We start from the raw sequence: 19,350 nt of genomic DNA, 5'->3' as shown, positions 1-19,350 counted from the left end.
TAATTTCACTATAGACGATTGGACCGATTTCAATTGAATTAAACTGTTACTCCTGTTATTTCAACATCTGTCTTTGTGTAAATAAATGAAAAAACAAACAAAAGATGCTTCTGTCATAAGTTACAGCAGGATGAAACAACCTTCATGTAGTTCTTGTTTTTAACCCTGCAAACCTTCTTTAGTTCTTTTGTTTCCTTTCATATTCAGCACACATCTGTCAGTGTCCACTAACTGTCAGGGAAAAGCCAGATAAAAACACTGTGGGGTCTTTTGGGACACGTGCTCGTTGGGTTTACTCATAGATATCAGAAATGATCTGTTCTGTATTCAAAGGATACACGAAGGACGTTTGTATTAAATGCAATATAGCGACTGATCATATGCTGGTTTCTTTGGGGGCTTTTCACCAACATGTTACACAAATCCAGTTTCTAACTGAAAAGAAAATCCTTCACCATTTTCTAATCAAATTCCCTGGTTTCCCATGTCAGAGATGTCATGGCTGAAAGGATCATCGCATATTGAGCTCAAAGCTAAACTCTTGTGTAGGGCCTCTTTCCATGTTGCACCATTCATTTTAAAAAGTCCTGGTAACAAGAGACAGAGGTGACTTGATGTATTACAGTTACTTCCCAATTTACAGAAATGATGTGACTTCTGACATTTTCCTAGCAGGAAATGTGCTACTGTGGGACACTGAAAGAATAAACAGCAAGGCACGTTTTGTTTTAATAACTTTTCTTTACTTCATTTGTATGAACTAGGTTTACCTTACAAAATCTTATACTGTATATAATGTTTTATGTTTAATTCATGTCAATGTCAGCTCGTGTTTACTCGGGTGAGCAGTACCGGCCCACAAAGAGAATGCTCTTGGTGGGTTTATGTCAGATGAAGAAGATGAAGTGATGGTCAAAGAACATTTCAAAGCCCACACTGAGAAGTTGTTCAGAAAAAGAAGTTGAACCTGACCAAGATGAAATCCAAAATTGGGAATTAATTGTTTTATTGTATTATTTTTAATGTCACATATGGTGTTGTGTAATCCGTGTATGTATTATGTGTCTCTGCTGATGTGTTTCATGCCTCACTTTCATTTTACTGTAATTAGGCTAGTTTTAAGTTTCTTGAGTATTCTGATAAGGATACTGTGTAGTATGATTTGCAAATGAAGAGGAATCAATTAGTCTTAAATTAATTGACTAAGAGAAATGAAGCGTTGGAAGAATGTTATGTTGATGACTATGAGGTTTCTGGGGTTTATTCAATAGAGCAACAACTGTGTGGGATCTTTATACAAATTCTTATATTCTATTTAGAGCTTGCTTTAAAGTATGTTAGCAAAAAAACAGCGCACGCATTCGTTTTCACGATTTTTGTTCTTCTTTAGTCATTGGGTCTTTTTAGGTGGTACCTCCAGGTACCACAAGGGGAAATGTGGTGGATTTTTGTGTGATATGTATAACTATACACTATATATCTATGTGCACTGAACATATATATTTTAACTTTCATGTAGAGTCTTAAGCACAAGACATTTTGCTTCACCATGGTTTATTAAGGTGGTGCAGTAACAGGGCAGTTAATGCTGCTGAGAGTTCTCCTGCCTAACTCGCTCTCCAGCTAACTAACCTTCCCTAACGTCTTTCATGCAGCACATGTCTGTATCTATTTTTTCTACTCTTTTACAGAGCATCTTTTTGAGTGTCTTGATTTTAATTGGATCTAAAAGGGTTGGATCTCCACATCGTTGGTGGAAGAAGATTATCAGGATGGCTTCAAAATTTGCGACTACAGCCCCTCTTCTGTGGAACCAGCTTCCAGTTTGGATTCGGGAGACAGACACTATCTCTACTTTCAAGATTAGGCTTAAAACTTTCCTCTTTGCTAAAGCATATAGTTAGGGCTGGACCAGGTGACCTTGAATCCTCCCTTAGTTATGCTGCAATAGACGTAGGCTGCCGGGGATTCCCATGATGCATTGAGTTTTTCCTTTCCAGTCACCTTTCTCACTCAGTATGAGTTAATAGACCTCTCTGCATTGAATCATATCTGTTATTAACCTCTGTCTCTCTTCCACAGCAGGTCTTTTATCCTGTTTTCCTTCTCTCACCCCAACCGGTCGCAGCAGATGGCCCCGCCCCTCCCTGAGCCTGGTTCAGCTGGAGGTTTCTTCCTGTTAAAAGGGAGTTTTTCCTTCCCACTGTCGCCCAAGTGCTTGCTCATAGGGGGTCATATGATTGTTGGGTTTTTCTCTGTATCTATGAAGCGCCTTGAGGCGACTTTTGTTGTGATTTGGCGCTATATAAATAAAATTGAATTGAATTGAATTGTGTTAACTTGTGTAGTTACACAAGTTACACAGGCAGAATGCCGTGTGAACACTGTCTCCAGGTGGAAAACAGAATGAGCGATACACCTGCTGTCAGGCCTGCAGGGTTTCTCCCTGTGATGTTCTTCTCTGTCTTGTGGTTGACATTTTTTTTTTTTACTGGCACAAATAATTTGTGGGGCGTCTTATTGTGACACCTGATTGTTGTAGTATTTTTAAAATGGCTGTGCAAAAAAATAAAAATAAGAACCCCAGATGCATTGCCTGCATTTTTAGATGAATAGTTGTATATAACTTTATTATTTACAAAATTTTTGTTTAATATTAATTTTTAAAAAAATTACCACTTATATTTGCATTTCAAGTTATGAAAATAATTTACTAAACATGTCTGTGGTTTTTATAGTAAAGAGAAAATATAACTACTACTAGGGTTTTATGTGTTTGTGTGATTTCAGACCAGTTGTTTTAATAACTGTAAATTTGGACGTGTGAGGTTGTGCTGAAAAGAATGATACCAAGAAAGACAAGGTAAAAAAAACAACAACAATCAAAAGCAGCCAAAAATGGCCAATTATATTTTGGACCTCAGAATATTGACCCAACAAATCATGAAAAATGAGGTTTCAATAATTGTTTGTGACAGTGCAGCTTTCTGGCAGTAGTAGTAGTCAGTACAATTTGATTTTTTTCTAACAAAAACAGTATGAAACTTAAGTTAGACTTGTGTTTGGAAATGAGCCCCCGCCCAGTGTTGTGTAGCTTTCTGGATTTTATACTTATTGGTTACATATTTATTTATTATACAGGCTATACAGTACACACATTTTATGTAACTGAAATGTTTAATTATGTGGGCTATAGAAAATAATTAAGTTATAGACCATATTTATATGAAACATATGCTTAATGTATATTAATCATATGTAACACCTGCATATGTCTTTAAAACAAGGCTTTGATTTTGCCACCCCATTTGATTTCCATGCCAGCCTGGAAAAATTTCTCTAGATCCGCCCCTGGACCTGTCCTGGACCAGCAACACCAAATCAGTGACTAAAAGAGCTCAGCAGCGACTGCATTTTAAGAGACGACTGAAGAAGGTGCACATCCCCAAACCCATCTTTAATACTTTCTACAGAGGTACCATGCAGAGCATCCTAACCCGCTGCATCACAGTCTGGTATGAAAACTGTCATGCGTCCAATCGCAGAGCCCTCCAGAGGATTGTGTGGACCGCACAGCGTGTTATTGGCAGCTCTCTACCCAGTCTACAGGATATTTACACCTCACTGGGAAAGCCACTAGCATCATGGCTGACCCGCATCACCCTTCCCATCAACTGTTTACCACACTTCCCTCCAGAAGACGACTGCGTCATCAGGAGCAGGTCGGCAAGATTGTGCAATAGCATTTTCCCCCAAAGCAGTTTGGCTCCTGAACACCATGGTTCCCTCCTCCGCACTGAAAACTTCGCCACACACTTCTTGGACTACATAATACTCTCCTCTAATTATTATTACTATTATGATGTGAACATTTTGTGCACTTAAATCTTACTGTGCTAATGACCCCTGCATCAGCACCTTGTTTGGAATAGCAGTGGAGAAGACATAGATTCAATGCTGCAGACGTCTGAGCAAAGAAAGCTTCTAGAAGAGTAAAGACTAGCTAGAAGAATGAAGATTCACAGAGTAAATGTGAAAATTCATCACAGGGCTCTATGCACTTGATTAACTGACCATGAGCAAGTTTGCTAGTCTGGAGCATTCAGATCCACCACAAAGACTGTTCAGTGCTCACAGAAACTGCACAATACCCAAGAGCTGCATCTGAGCCTCTACAGGCCTTAAACAGCATGTTAATGTTCAAGACAGTTTAATTAGAAAAAGACAAAACAAGTATGGTTGGTCTGGAAGGGCCGCCAGGAGAAAGCTTCTTGTCTCTAAAGAGAACACAACAACTCAGTTGAGGTTTGCAAATTTGCCCTTGAAAGCTTCTGGAGCAACATATTTTTAAAAGATGAGACTAAAGTGGAGGTTTGGTCATAATGCACAGCAGTAACTTCAGCAAAAATCAAACACAGCACAAACACCTCAAATCCACTGTCAAGTACGCTGGTTCAATTGTGGTGATTTGAGCTTGTTCTGCAGACACAAGCAATAAGCACCTTGCAGTCCACGAACTCCTCTGTATGCCAAAGTTTTCTAGAGTCAAATGTGAGGCCGTCTGTCCAACAGCTAAAGCTTCTCCTAAATTAGGCCATGCAACAGGATAATGAGCCCAAGCACAGCAGCAAATCTACTGCATGGAAGTCCAGACCTCAACCTGACAGAAATGCTGTGTATAAAGAAATGCTTGCAAATGTTGATGAATTGAAGTTATTGCTGCTAACTGCTGCTTCTGTAACCGACTCAATCATAGAATGATTATGATATTGAAAAAGACAAATGCCTGAATCCTAAATTGTGGATATCCTTTTGTTGTGATCTAAAATGTAACACTAAATGTGATTAAAACACTAAAAATCTGGACTCTTGGGCTCAACAACTGCAAGGATCACCAGCCCGAGGAAAACACAAAATACACATGACCCCGTGACAAAGACAATTCATTCTTGAATGAAGACATTGATCTGACTTTTTAAAATTTTGCCAATTGTGTTTATTATTAAATTATTGAGGAAATAGAAAGGGGGGGAGGGGTTGTAAAGAAGAAGGTAAAGGAAAGGGATAGAAAGGAGGAAAGAGATAGAGGAGAGAAAACCCCAACAATCCCCTCTGAGCAAGCACTAGGTGCGACAGTGGATAGGAAAAACTCCCTTTAAAGGAAGAAACCTATGACAGAACCAGGCTCTAGAGGGGGCAGTCAACTGTCGGGACTGGTTGGGGGGTGAGGGTGAAAAGAGAGAGGGGGGGGGGGGGGGGGGGAGGAGATGGGACAGGTGATAGGAGTTAAAGGGAGACAGGGGAGGGAGAGGTGTCAGGAGAGAAAGGGAGAGAAAGGGAGAGGAGAGGTGAAAATTAAGATGGAACAGAGGTGGAGGAAGACGAGGTGACATTAGCAGTAGAAAAAGTAGAAAAAGTAGAAAAAGCAGGAGTGTCCCTCCTCCAGAAGAAGCAGAAGCGTTTTTTCTTCTTTTCCATGAGCTTTTCCACGAGCACTTTTTTCTCTAGGATGAGGGTTCTCAACTGATCGATTGTTTCTGCATTCTCCTGCTCAAGTCTCTTGCATGTTTTCTCCACTTCTTCTAATTTGGCTTGTTTGTCTTCGAGCCTTTCTTTCATTTCTTTAGATGTTGCCTCCTGCATTAGCTTTGCCTCGTGCAGCTCTGTATAACTCTGTTGTAATTTGTTGTGCGTGTCTTCCAACTGCTGACTTCTGCTCTCGATTTCTTGAAGTGAACACTGCAGGTCTTCGTTTGTTTTCTCTAGTTGTTGCTTTAGCACCTGTATCTCAGTGTTTTTGCACTTCACGTTGTCTGAAAGTTCCTCGACTTCTGTGTTTTTTCTCAGCATGTCATTGAGCTTACTCTGCATCTCTGAGCATTGGTTTTGCAGTTTTTCCTTTTCCTCTTCCAGTTCAGGTGTTTTGTAGTTCAGTTTGTTATAAAGTTCTTGCAGGTTTTGGTTTTTCCTCTCAAAGTCCTGGAGAATTTCTTTGTCTTCTTTCTGCTTTATTTCCTGTTGTTCTTGGTCTTGAAGCAGCTCTTGATATTTGTGCAGTGTTTCATCAAGCTTTACCTGCAGCGCTCCGTATTGTTCCTGCACACCTTGGAGTTGGCACTGCGTGTCTCTCTGGTCCAGTTTTTCTTTCTCTTCAAGGATTTCTTTATTCTTTTGCAGAGCTTCATCAAGCATTACTTGCGAGCCTTCGTTGTGTTTCTCGATGTTCTGAAGTTTGCAATCCAGATGTTTCTGTTTCATGTCTTGCTGTTCTTTCTCTTGAAGGAAATCTTTATTTCTTTGCAGTGCTTTATCAAGTTTCATTTTCAGCGCTGTGTATTTTTCCTGCACGTCTTCAAGCTTGCAGTCCGTTTGTTTCTGTTTAATTTCTTGTTGCTTTTGTTCTTGAAGCAACTCTTTATTTTTGTTCAGTGTTTTATCAAGCTTTACCTGAAGCGCTTTGTATTTTTCCTCCATGCCTTGGAGTTTGCACTGCTTCATGTCCTGTTGTTGTTTTTCTTGGAGGAGTTCTTTCATTTTTTGCAGAGCTTCATTAAGCTTGATTTGCAAGCCTTTGTTGTGTTTCTCCATGTCCTGGAGCTTGAAATCCATTTCCTTCTGTTTTATCTCCTGTAGCCTTTTTTCTTGAAGAAACTCTTCATTTGTGTGCGGTCTTTCATCAAGCTTTACTTGCAGCTCCTGATTCTTTTTGTCCTTCAGCACTAGTTTTTCTAGTGCTTTATCAAGCTTTGCTTGGAGCTCAAAGTTTCTTCCCTGTCTAGGAGTTCCATTTCTTTCAACTTTTGAATATCTTCCTTTTCTAGAAGCTGGTTGAATGATTTGTCTACTTGATCAGGAAGTTGAATTTTGTCTTCCTGATCACAAAGAGGAGAGTTGGGCTTTACTGTTTTTTTTCTGTTTTCTCTGAGACATGTTTGAATCTGTAAACTGTCACTCTGTTTATATCTGAATTAACTAATTTCAAGAAACTGTTGCAATTACCTGGACTGCCTCAGCCCAGGTGATGTAACATTAGCAGACAGAGGGTTTGATGTTGCAGAATCTTTGGAGCTGTGCCATGCTGAACTGAAGAGCCCAGCTTTCACCAAAAGGAAGAACTAACTGGGCCCTAGATTGCCCAATCAAATCTCTTAATGCCACCTGCCCTCTCCTACATTAACTGTGGGCTCACCTTGTAGAACAGAGTTGAGTGTGGAAGAAATGGCAAAAAATATGGAGCTGAAAAGCTGAGAGAGAAAAAGAAATGATAAATAAATCAATGTGTCAAATTAACTGACATGTTAGCTGGTAGAGTGCCCACTGCATTATATATATATCATCTCTTTTTTATAATAAATAATCAAAAACTTTATTTAAACTAAGATTTTAAAAAATATGTGCAGTGATTGATGTGCTCTCAGACATGTGCTTCAATCCACACACAAATACAAAACAATCTGACCACACGTACAACTGTTTCACAAACTCTATAAAGCATTCACACTCCAATGGATGCATCAGAAAGCAGCTTGGGATTACAATCTTGTCCAAGGATATTTCGCCTGCAGACTGGAGCAGCCAGGGATCAAACCAGAAAACTTTCTGATCAAAAGCTGACTTGTGCTAAATGCTGAACGGCAGCCAACCCATTTTAGCCATTTAATGAATGTGCCATTTAATCTTGGCTGCAGCCAAGATTAAATGGCACATTCATTAATTACAGAGTTACGGATTGTTACATGGAACTCAAAAGAAATAATGAACCCATCTCGTGTCCTGTGTCTTCTATAGCTGTCTGTACTTTTACTTCCAAAGTTCATCAGCAAACAGTTTGCAGGCCTCTAATTATCAGGCTGTACTCAAGCGCTTGAATTCAACCTAAAAGCTGTGCTGTCATACAGAACCAAGTACCCTCCGCGGAAACTATAGCTAATGTCACAACTGGATCTGATGAGACAGCTATGATTTCTGGACTCGAAGTAAATAATCCTGAATCAATTTATACAACATCAGTTTGTTTGTTTTGCTTTCATAACAAATAGTTTGAGCCATATACAAATACAGAAGTGACAAATGGAAACATATTTACAATCCAAAGTCAGACTAACAGTTTTCAGTAGCACAGTCTTTTATTTACAGTCTGCTTCTCCTGGTGGTAAACCTCTATCACATGTTTGGATTAAAAATTAGGCCTATATAGCTGCTGGTTCCAGTTTAAGCAATATGTTAAAAATACTAAATTCTTCATTGATTTGAGCTGTGGGGTTTGCTATACACTGGCAGAAAATTGTAGAGTAAATGGTGAAAACAAACAAACCAAATAACAAGATCCTTGAATTCCATCTTTTTTATTAACAGAAACTCCAACAAATTTGTGCCCAATTGATAATGTTTGGGACATGAAAAGTCCAGTCCAGCAGGTGGCGGTAATGCGCCTTAAAGCTTTAACCGCCAAAAAATACAAGAGCAGAAGAAGAAGAAGCCGAGTTCCCGCTTTATGGCGTTTTTCCCTCCGATTATTGTCAAGACTGATTTAAAGGTAAGCACCGAGCTAATATTAATCCGAGTCTAGTTAATCTTGAGTTTAGCTCCTGAATGAGGCTTTCTGTTGCTCTCCTCGGTGTCTCTTCTCAAGTTTTTGTGAACAAGTTGGAAAAAAAAATCTGACTAAATTGACTCAAGCTGCTTTAAACTAATTTACAGAAAGATATCACCAAAAGGTTGTGAAACACAGAGAAGAAAAGAATTTATTAGAAGAAAGCTTTTAAATGAGCTCATTGTAATCAGAGTTTCTGTTGTTTTATTAGCCTGTTATTAAGGCTACTTAGCATCTCTGTGGCACCTGCACAGCTTATGAATGCAGCTTGCTAACTAAGCTAGCTAGCGCCACCCTTCTTCCATATAAGGTCACTTCCGGCTCCAAAAGACCCAACATGTTGGCGGTAAAAGTGCTATAATGAAATACATTTATGAGAAATGTAAAAATAAATGTGTTCCAGGCTAAAACACAGCTGCCTTTATCAGCGCAAAGTTGTGATGAGGCTTACTCAGATGATGGCTCAGATTTCTACACCCACTCGGATATACAGATGAAATCAAGACAAGTACATCAATACAAAAATTCACAGGATTGTTCAAAAATAATAAATTGCATGAATATAGGAAATCTTCCTCTCAGTGACTGAGTTGTCTCATTGTGTCCTCATTTTTTATAAATCAAGGCCGGAGTAACCCAACCTTAAGTGTTCATTAAGGTTTTTGTCACATAGATAGAAAATAAACTCAGAGATTAAGCGGCTGTTATAAACAGAGTGATTAGTTTATGTAAAAAATGTAGTTTGTTGTTGTTCTGGTTTATGTGCTGAAAATGGTTTTATTTGTGTATGTTCAATGTGTTAGACTTGTACATAGTTAAATATATGATCAAATAATGTTGAATCCTGGATATGGATTTGTAAGCAATGAAATTTGAAATAAGGGGGTAGGAACAAGAAAACTTCATCCTACTCCTTTTCGAGCACACACATTCTGTAGACATAGATATTTACATGAAAACTTGATGATTTTTAAGTTTTGTTATTTTTATTTTTTTCTGTTGTTATTTCAATTATATTTGCATGTTTGAAATAGATAGATAGATAAAATTTATCTATCTATCTATCTATCTATCTATCTATCTATCTATCATTTCTCACGGCACACGTATATTGTCGGGTTTTTTCTTGGCCAGGGCATATTTTAAAGAGGAATTGCTCTCCTGGTACTGGTGTGCCATACTGCTGAATTTGGTATCGGTGCTCAAACCTTTTGTGTTTGTTTCAAACAAGTTGTCCACCCAGGGAAGCTAAAATGTGTTCTGTGTGTTCTCAGATGAACATATGAGACACTTTGACTCTTCAGTGCAGTGTGGAGCTTAACAAAGTTCTGTTTTCTGTCCCAGCTGATCAGGAGGAGGAGAAGAGTCTGACGGAGCAGCAGAGGAAATTTCAGCTACTTGGACTCAGCTCAGCCACTGCAGAGAAAACAATGAGCTCAACACAGAAGGTGACAGATACTAGTGTTAAGAAATACTCCATTAAAAGCTGAAGTACTGATATATATATTTTATGCTAAACTAAATGAACCTTGTGCAATATTAATGTAATGTAGAAATAATGTATACAATGTATACAATGCCTACATCTTAGACGGTGACGTTGCCTCTAAACATCAAAATGAGCAGGAAGATGTTAAAGTGGGATTCAGCAGGATTCAACCCTAAAATCAGCTGTAGTGGCTCAGTGTGGGGAAAAGGGTCACAGCTCACAATCATTTCTATTGAGAGCTCCAGTAGATTTTTTTAATGTGCAGGCTGTGATCAGCTGACCTGCTGCTCTCTGTGAATTCAACCAGATGTCAGCAGATGTTTCACGAGTTGTCCTGGCTGATTTCCTTTCTCTACACTGACAGTACACTGTCTTTATATTAGACACTAAACTGTTGGTATGTGGGTGGAGCTCAGTGAATGAATGTCAGCATCATGAGCTTAAGTTTAAGTTAATCTCTGCTACACTTGATGTAATCTAACTCTGACATGAGCACCACAGTCACTGTGCACCACTCACACACTGTTCTTTACTTAAATCCATCACATTACAGTAAACTTGCCTGCTTATCCTGCACTAACCTGCAGAGGATTTTACTGCAGTCTTTACATCACATTGTGAGACAAACTGCACACAAACAGTTTGTGTGTTTGCTGATGTTTGTTGGGCTGATAGAATCGCTGCATTTGAAATTACCTGCCACATAAAAAATATTACTCCATTTATTCTCGCTCGTCTTCTGTATTGCTAACTAGATGTTGAAATACCGCGACCGCAACTTATCAGCACCTGCAGTCGTTCAGGTTCTGGTGGTGTTTGGTGCCACACTCCACCTTCAGGTTTAAAACTAGTGTTAATGGAGGGAGTTTGAAGCTTCAGTTTGTTTAATGACTGCATTTCACTCACTGCCTCTGTTTGTATCTCTGTCACTGCAGGACCAACGTGGACCGAGAAGTCAGCGCTCTCAGGAGGCCGACAAACCTCACAGAAGAAAGAGAGAGAAAAAAAACACCTGTGACGAGTGTGGGAAGGATTTTACCTGGAAGTTTAAACTAAAACAACATCAGCTCATCCACACTGGAGAGAGACCGTTCAGCTGTGACTTGTGTGGAAAGTCGTTTTCCTGGAAGAATTCCCTGAAAAGACACCAAGTCGTCCACAGTGGAGTTAAAGCTTACAGCTGTGATCAGTGTGGCAGAGCTTTTACTCGAAGTAGCAACTTACAGAGTCATCTAGTTACCCACTCTGGAGTTAAGGCATACAGCTGTGACATCTGTGGAAAAACCTTCAGCCGGCTAGGGTACCGAAATATACACCTACGCATTCACTCCGGAGAAGATGTGTACTGGTGTGATCAGTGTGGCAAATACTTTACAACAGACGCACAGTTACAACGCCACATGTTTACCCACACTGAGGAGAGACCTTATCAATGTGACCTGTGTGAGAAGACTTTTAAAACTCCACAGTACCTGAGACAACACCAACAGATCCACACCAGAAAGAGACTCTACAAGTGCAGTTACTGTGAGGTTTGTATTTTTATTTTATTCTTGTAAGTTCAGTCTGACTGTTTGGAACAAGTCTGCTCATTAAATTGTGTTAGCATGTTAGCACTTCTACTGCACCGAAGAGTAGCTCTGAGCCATTATTCAGGTTTTCATTTCATTTAAGTGTAAGTCAGAGGTTACTGTAATATTAAATAAGTATTGCTGTAGTATTATGGTGGTAGTATTGTAGTTATTGTAGCCCAGTAAACTGAGTGTGTTAATTGAAACAGTAAAATGTAATTGGACGTCTGCAGAGATGCTCTTTATTTCAGGCGACTTTCAGGATAAAAGTGTTGAAGGACTGACTTACACTGTCTTTGTGTCTTTGTTTAGAAGCAGAGCGACACAGATGGATCCACTTCTCAACCCTGTCATCGCTGTGGTGGTGGGAAAGACTTTCGTTGTGACATCTGTGGAAAAACTTTCAGTCTGCAAGCCAGCCTAAAAATACATCAACGTAAACACACTGGAGACAAACTGAAATACTGCAAAGAATGTGGGAGAAGCTTCCCCACATCAGCTAAGTTAAAACGACATGAACTCTTTCACAGTGGGGTCAAAAAGCACCTCTGTGATCAGTGTGGGTCATCCTTCACCACTGCAGGTCAGCTTAAAACACACAAACGAGTCCACACAGGAGCGAAACCATACAAGTGCAGACACTGTGACAAAAGCTTCTCACAGTCAAGTAATCGTAACGAGCATGAACGTACACACATGGAAGGAAACTACAGCTGTGAGCAGTGTGACAAGAGCTTCAGTAATCTCAGTTCATACTCTGCACACAAACGATCCCACGTTACTAATAAACTGTTTCACTGTTACCACTGTGCCAAAACATTCACTTCATCATCTGCTCTGTGCAAACATCAGCGCGATCACGCAGGGCTGAAATCGTTCCCATCACAGGATCAGAGTGAATCTGAAGAGAGAGAAACATCCTCTGGTTTCAGAGTCCAACTTAAAACCCTGGAGATCAGGCTCCACAGAGCTCAGGTCGGCTCTCCTTAAGTTTAAGTTAAAGTTCAAATGAGGCTGTGAATCAAACTTCCTGTAGTTCCATTTTAATCTTTATAAATTGTTCTTCTGTTTGTGTTCAGTCGTTACCTTTTTTTTCAGTGGTTGGATTAAAAATCAGTTTTCTGTTGTTTAAGTTTTTATTGAATGTATTTTGTTAAATAAAGTTAAAATATTGTTAAATAAAGAATTGTTTGAACGACAAAGATTTTGAGCCATGATGTCATTTCCTGTATTTCAGAGTAAAGACTGAAGTGACAAATGGAAACATGTTTACAGTCATGGAATAAACACTGATGGGTCATCTGTAGGAAGTTCTATTGCTGACCTGACAGACTCGACCTTGTTTACAAAGAAAGAAAGGAACTGATGACATGTGTCAGCAGAGGCTTTCAGGGTTGTTTAGAGTAGAGCTGATAGTCTTAAAGAGAACACGGCGATTATGACAATTTAACACAATGATCTGAGAAAAATATCTGTTTCTCTCATTTTTACTGTATTCTGATCAAATTTCCAACATTCTTTTAACATTTCAAAAGAATTTGTCTTTCTTCCACTTTCACACTTGGCCCTAAAAACACCAACATCCGTGCATCACCCTTGTGTCAGTCTAATGAACCTAACATGTGAGTGATACATAACACACATTCACACTGGCTGCATATATCAGTCCGGGGGGGCAGAGCAGAACTCTGTATGAATCAGACGCGCTCACATATTCAGGCTTTCCAGAGGCGTTTACCATCAGAAGAAGCAGAACAATGAATCATCAGCACCCCGCAGAAGAACACAGCAAGCAACAACTCTAACAATAAAGACGTGCTGGAGCCAAAAGATGCAGATAGCGAGTTTTAAACGATAACGCACAGGATCAAAGGGGGAGAGGGTAAAAACCCACTGCCTCCTGAGATAAAGATCAGCAAGTCAAGCTGGCAGCAGACGACACAAAACGCTCTCTGGAGGAGGCGGCGACTGTGGAGCAGGCCGACGAAGAGGCGGATCGGCAGACAGGAAGCTCCCGGGGTCCCACAACAAGATGTTGCGCGTCAGACCGGAGCAGGATATCCCCATGTTGGTGACACTGCCCATCGAGGTACAGCCCAACTTGGCAAACCAACCCTTCCCTTTCTTGGACACCACACTGGCTGATCTGGGCATCCAAGACTGAGTCTCACTCCGTGTGGGGACGTTTTTTTGTTTTTGTTTGTTTTTTAAGAAGCAATCATGTGTATATATTCAGCTCAGAGCTGAAGGAGAGGGTGGTTTGGGTTGACACCAAGAAGACCCATCCTAGAGGTACGGCGGTGGGATCCAACTGCAGGGATGTGGTCAGATGGCAGTCTGTGGAAATCAGGTGACAGTGAGAGCAACTTGATTTTCCTATTTTGTCCTTCAGATACGAGTGAAAGCCCAGATGCCAGGAGACAAGCAGCTCCAGGAGGTCCTGTACAGCACCGAGGTCCACACTGACCGCTCCTTCTGCTGCACTGGAATGGATACCCATACGGAAAAGAAATAGTAAAAACTTGTAATTACTGATTACTGGGCATGAAAGTGGCCACTTTCATGAGTAAATCATATAAGGCTTACATGATTTACTCATGAAAGTGGCCACTTTCGCATTACTTTCATACATTGTTTTAGTAAGTATCCAAAACATACAAGTTTCATTATATAATTTTTCAAGGGATCTTATATCTGTTTTCACACTTATATGCTTTTCATACAAGTTTCACACAAGACAGATACAAACTTTATAAGATTTATATATATCTTTTCCATATGGGTATCCTGCCCTGGAAACAGACGTGTGCAGGTCTAGAAGCAGTTTAAATCCCATACTTTTTTGATCTGTGAGGCTCTTAATGTCACGTCTGCAGCCATGAAAGTCAGCTCAGGGTTTCTTGATTCTGATTTTTCTTTGCTGTGTCACATTTAGCTCATATCTGCATTGCCATGCCCTGAAAACAAGCTGCCGAGCTTTAGTCAGGCTCAGGGACAACGGGAGATCTGAGGAGCAACACGATGAGAACAACTAAAACTGAACAAACTTAACATCTGATTACCTTTTTTATTTATAAGAAAAAGTTTAACGCGCCAACTGTCCACAGCAAAGCTTATTATGACAAGACTGCTTTTATTCAGTGATGTCAAAGTGTCATCACTTCATACCTCTGAACTGACATTAGATGTATTGCATACCTTGTTAGAATTACACTGTTGAAGCATTTGTAAAAAGCTTCTGTCCTTGTTAATTTATGTTTTAGGATAAGTTTTTGGGCTGTGTAAGGTCACAGGTTGCATTTCTGAGCAGAGTAGTAAAGGTAAAGTAAGTGTTTTCAAAACTAGCCACTCAGCATGTGTACAAACAGTGAGAAATCTCTGAAGAAAACCGTTTGAAGGAGCAAGAGCACACGTGTTTCTCCACAGGTTAAAGCCCGCTTTAATAATCAATATGAATCAAAGACTTCTGTCAACACAAAATAAATGTAAGGAAACACACTTTCCTGTGCAACATCCAGTTTCTATAACTGACGACAAGCTTGGACCACAGTGATCTAAACTCATCCTCTACATTGGAAATGTAAACAAATGTAAATGTGGTTTTTACTGTACCAGAGCAGGGCTGTGTGTGTAGAGCACAGCCAGGCAGCTGAACACTGTATTGTTCTCTTTTTGGTCCTCTTCGAGCGGGAGACGAGCCACCAAAGCTGGCAACACCGGTCAGTGAACACATTCAGTTTTCAGGCCCCTCTTCTGTGGAACCAGCTTCCAGTTTGGATTCAGAAGACAAGATTTCAAGATTAGGCTTAAAACTTTCCTCTTTGGTAAAGTATATATTTAGGGCTGGACCAGGTGACCCTGAATCCTCCCTTAGTTATGCTGCAATAGATGTAGCCTGCCGGGGATTCCCATGATGCATTGAGTTTTTCCTTTCCAGTCTCCTTTCTCACTCAGTATGAGTTAATAGACGTCTCTGCATTGAATCATATCTGTTATTAACCTCTGTCTCTCTTGCACAGCAGGTCTTTTATCCTGTCTTCCTTCTCTCACCCCAACCGGTCACAGAAGATGGCCCCGCCCCTCCCTGAGCCTGGTTCTGCTGGAGGTTTCTTCCTGTTAAAAGGGAGTTTTTCCTTCCCACTGTCGCCAAAGTGCTTGCTCATAGGGGGTCATATGATTGTTGGGTTTTTCTCTGTATCTATGAAGCGCCTTGAGGTGACTTTTGTTGTGATTTGGCGCTATATAAATAAAATTGAATTGAATTGAATTATCTGAGGAAGAAGCAGAGTTGGTTTGTTTCCAGCTGAAATCATCCAGGTTCAGGAATTTGAATCGATCCACATCACTTCTGCTTGAACTAGAGAACATGAGTGTCGACTTACATTTGGTCTGTGAGACACATGTCATAGTGACAGTATTTGGGTTAATATGGCATTACTCACCCTGGTCGCATTTCTTCAATATCAGGCACCAAGTTCAGGAACTCGTTCTTTTGCAGCCCGCGCAAGGTAGGAGGTCTCCAGAGTGGGAACCATCGGGAAGTTTTCACAGTCTGAGCAGGAGGGACTGGAGGCACGTGAGCTGTTCTCAGGGGTCCTTTAACACAAATCACACCAAGTTAGAATCAAATAGATAACCTGTCAATAACCGTTTGCAGATCGAGGTCAATGTTCCTAAAAATATGTTTACTTCTGGCCCATGGAGCCACAGCGCGAGTCCGAGAGAGAGGGGCAGGTAGAGGAAGGGGTGAGGGTGGCACTGCTGAAGCTCGTCACGGATGGATCACGTCCGATCGGTGAGATGAGAGAAAGCTGAAGTGAAACAACAGCAGGATGAGGTAGACGTCAATATAGGAACTCCCTGATGTGACACAGAAAGGCTATTTTTTTATTTCTTTGTATTATTTCTCAACTTGCAGTCACTGATGCTGTTCACCAGCTGCTTGTATTCAGTATTGAAGGTGTGTGTCAGAAGGCGCAGGCACTACAACACAACAGGAACAAGACCGATCAGCTCCGAGCAGAGAAGGAAGAAGGCAGCAACAAGAACGCCCACTAAGCCCACGTTTTTCTCACCTTGGTGGCCAGCTCCTTCTCACGCTTTCAAAGGTGGTGCTGGAGATCTGCGAGGAGACGGAGGTGGACGTGGACAGAGTGCCGGAGCTCACGCTGGGGGACAGAGACTCACTCAGGGACTTGGTGGTGGGAGCTGTTCCCACGGGAGCCGCCACTCCCAGAAGGTGACGGGTCTTTTCCACCTGGACGAAAGATGGGGGCGAATGTGAGGTGGGGAGAAGAGGGGAGGTTAGTCATGTAAAGTCTGTACTCTAAGAAAAAACTTTTTAGAATAGCACTTTGGTCTTTGAGTTGAAAAGTCATTTTTCCCTCTACGATATTAAACAGATTTATTTCTTTATGAATCTTTTAAGGCCCCACCTCCTGCAGCTGCTCCATCTTCTCCAGCTCCCACTGGTGCTCTAGGATGAGGCTATCTCCTCTGGGCCTCCAGCCGGCCAGGTTCTCCTCTCCACGCACATAAGCCACTGATGTGTCCAGCACCTTCCTCCTCCTCCTCTGCATCCCTGCTCAGGACATGAGCCCTCATTAGGATGAAGCTCTCCACAGAATTATGATAAAACAGCTGCCGTTCTTTAAACATGTTTCATGGCCGCTCACCTGAGCTTCCAGTGTCAGACATCTTACACAAGCTCAGCTCGTAGATCCCAGTCACTCGGTTGCTATAATGAAGCAGAAGTTTTGAACAAGGAAACTTTGTAACAGGGCAGATATCTTTGATTGTGAAACAGAGATGGCCACAGTGCAGCAGCCCAGATTTACCAGTCAGGAGTTTTGGAGTATCCAGTCCCAAAGAGGTTCTTGAGAGAACGGGGTGGGGAAATCTTGGCGTCTCGGGAGTAAAAGACCGTGCAGATGTCTTTGGTGATAATGGCAGGCTGGATGCAATGGTCCAGCTGCAGAGAGGAGATAAAGGGTGTGTGTTAGACACGATGACATCAAGAGACTTAAAAACACGTACAAACAGGTACAACACGGCGGAGCAGCGGCTGACCTCCAGATACGCAGATAAGGTCATGTAGATCTTCTCTCCGTAGGGAGTGACGCCGTTGAGCAGGAGGGAACCTTTTAAGGGTGTTTTTATTTGTGCTCCCTGGCCTGGAAATAAACGGTTTCCGATCAGACCTGCTTCATCTTTGTGCCCTTGGTATCTGACTCGCTTGCTCCCCCATGCATTTTAAAAGAATCCTTCTCTTCAGCATGAAGTTCTGGCTCAGCTTTAGTGTCTGCGTTACATGTACACAAAGACAGAAACATTCAATGATAAAAACACACAGTGGAATAAAATTGTAAGACGTCATCAGTTGATGCAGTTTAAGGACACTTGTTGTTCTGTGCAGTCTCACCTGGAGCTCACGCTTCTAGTTCATGCCATCATGACCAAAGATTCTTCAATTAATAGTTTAAAGATGTCCATGAATGCACTGCTAACTGCTCTTCACCCTGATAAAAATCAACATGCATTTAGAATAAGAAACACTTTTACAAAACCAAAAGCTTCACTGTACTTAGTGATTTATACGTCTACAAAACAGGTTCAGTTTGTAACTGAGAGAGCGGCTCAGTGGTGCTGAATTATATTTCCAATAGAAACACAATTTCATATGTTGTAGTAACAACACACTGCCACAAGATGGCAGCCTAGGCCTACTTTACCATGCTGTTCCAGTACAAAAGAAAAAGTGACAGAGCCTTGAAAGAGTGACAGAGACACTTTTTATGAACTCATCTGTAATGTGTCACCTTTTCTGTAGGATGAAGAAGTGCTTCCCTTCTTTTAAAGTAAATACAGGCTGCTGGGGGCCGGCGGAGCTCACGGGCGCGTCACTGCAACCCCCCCTGGCTTCTGCTCCGCGGCTGCTGAGTGAGCCCTCATCTGGGACTCTCCTCAGCTCTTACTGGAACAGTGGCGCGGCTGCCCCTCTGTTGGTCTTCCATGGTCTTTTGTGTTCTGGGGGCCTCTGGATGTCTGGAGTTTTGATCTCCTCCATACCCGCTTCACACCCTGGAGGACGGGGCTGAGGCCCCCCCACACTCCCTAGCAGATCATTACATGGAGAAACCTTTGGAATGCAAGCATGCTGATCCACACAGGTATGCACACATGGGTATTCACAGACGCGGACTAAAGCTTTCTTGGCTGCTGCCTCAAAGCACACTGTGCGCTGTCTATCTTGCGTGCTGCACAATATTGTTTATTACTTAGTAAATACTGATATCTATGACTAGCTAGTTTATTGTGATGGTGCTTTGTTTTCTCTATTATTATGTTGCTCTTTGTTGTTTGCTGTCTCCTCTGTTTGTTTGTTTGTTTGTTTGTTTTTTTTTCTCTCCATACAGGTGACCCAGGAGTTTTTTTTCTTTTTGTCTCTCTTCCCCCCCCTTCTCACAGTCTCTTCTCCCCTTTGGTTTTCTTTCTTTCTCTCCCCCTCTCTCTCTCATTCATTCCCCCTGTCCTATTTATTAAAAAAAAAAAAAAAAATGACAAAGGATGAACTGAAGCTCTGCCATCACGTAATGTCGCATACTGCTGTTTCTGATGTCATTTATAAAAAAAAAAAAAAAAAAAAAAAAAAAAAAAAGTAAATACAGGCTTACAAAGATCCTCTAAACATGTTTCTG

The 19,350-nt window shown here is 41.1% G+C and overlaps 1 pseudogene; it reads left to right on the top strand.

The window, feature by feature from the left end:
* Window positions 1–10,023: 10,023 nt before the first annotated feature.
* Window positions 10,024–19,350, top strand: part of LOC146625124 (uncharacterized) — a 238,552-nt pseudogene continuing 229,225 nt past the window's right edge.

This window comes from Diplotaxodon limnothrissa, linkage group LG9 (assembly GCF_057381915.1).
Source record: "Diplotaxodon limnothrissa isolate DT_005_m linkage group LG9, D_limnothrissa_male_GT1.1, whole genome shotgun sequence".
Taxonomy (NCBI): domain Eukaryota; kingdom Metazoa; phylum Chordata; class Actinopteri; order Cichliformes; family Cichlidae; genus Diplotaxodon; species Diplotaxodon limnothrissa.
The sequence above is the reverse complement of the archived record's forward strand: the minus strand, read 5'-3'. Positions and strand labels throughout refer to the sequence as shown.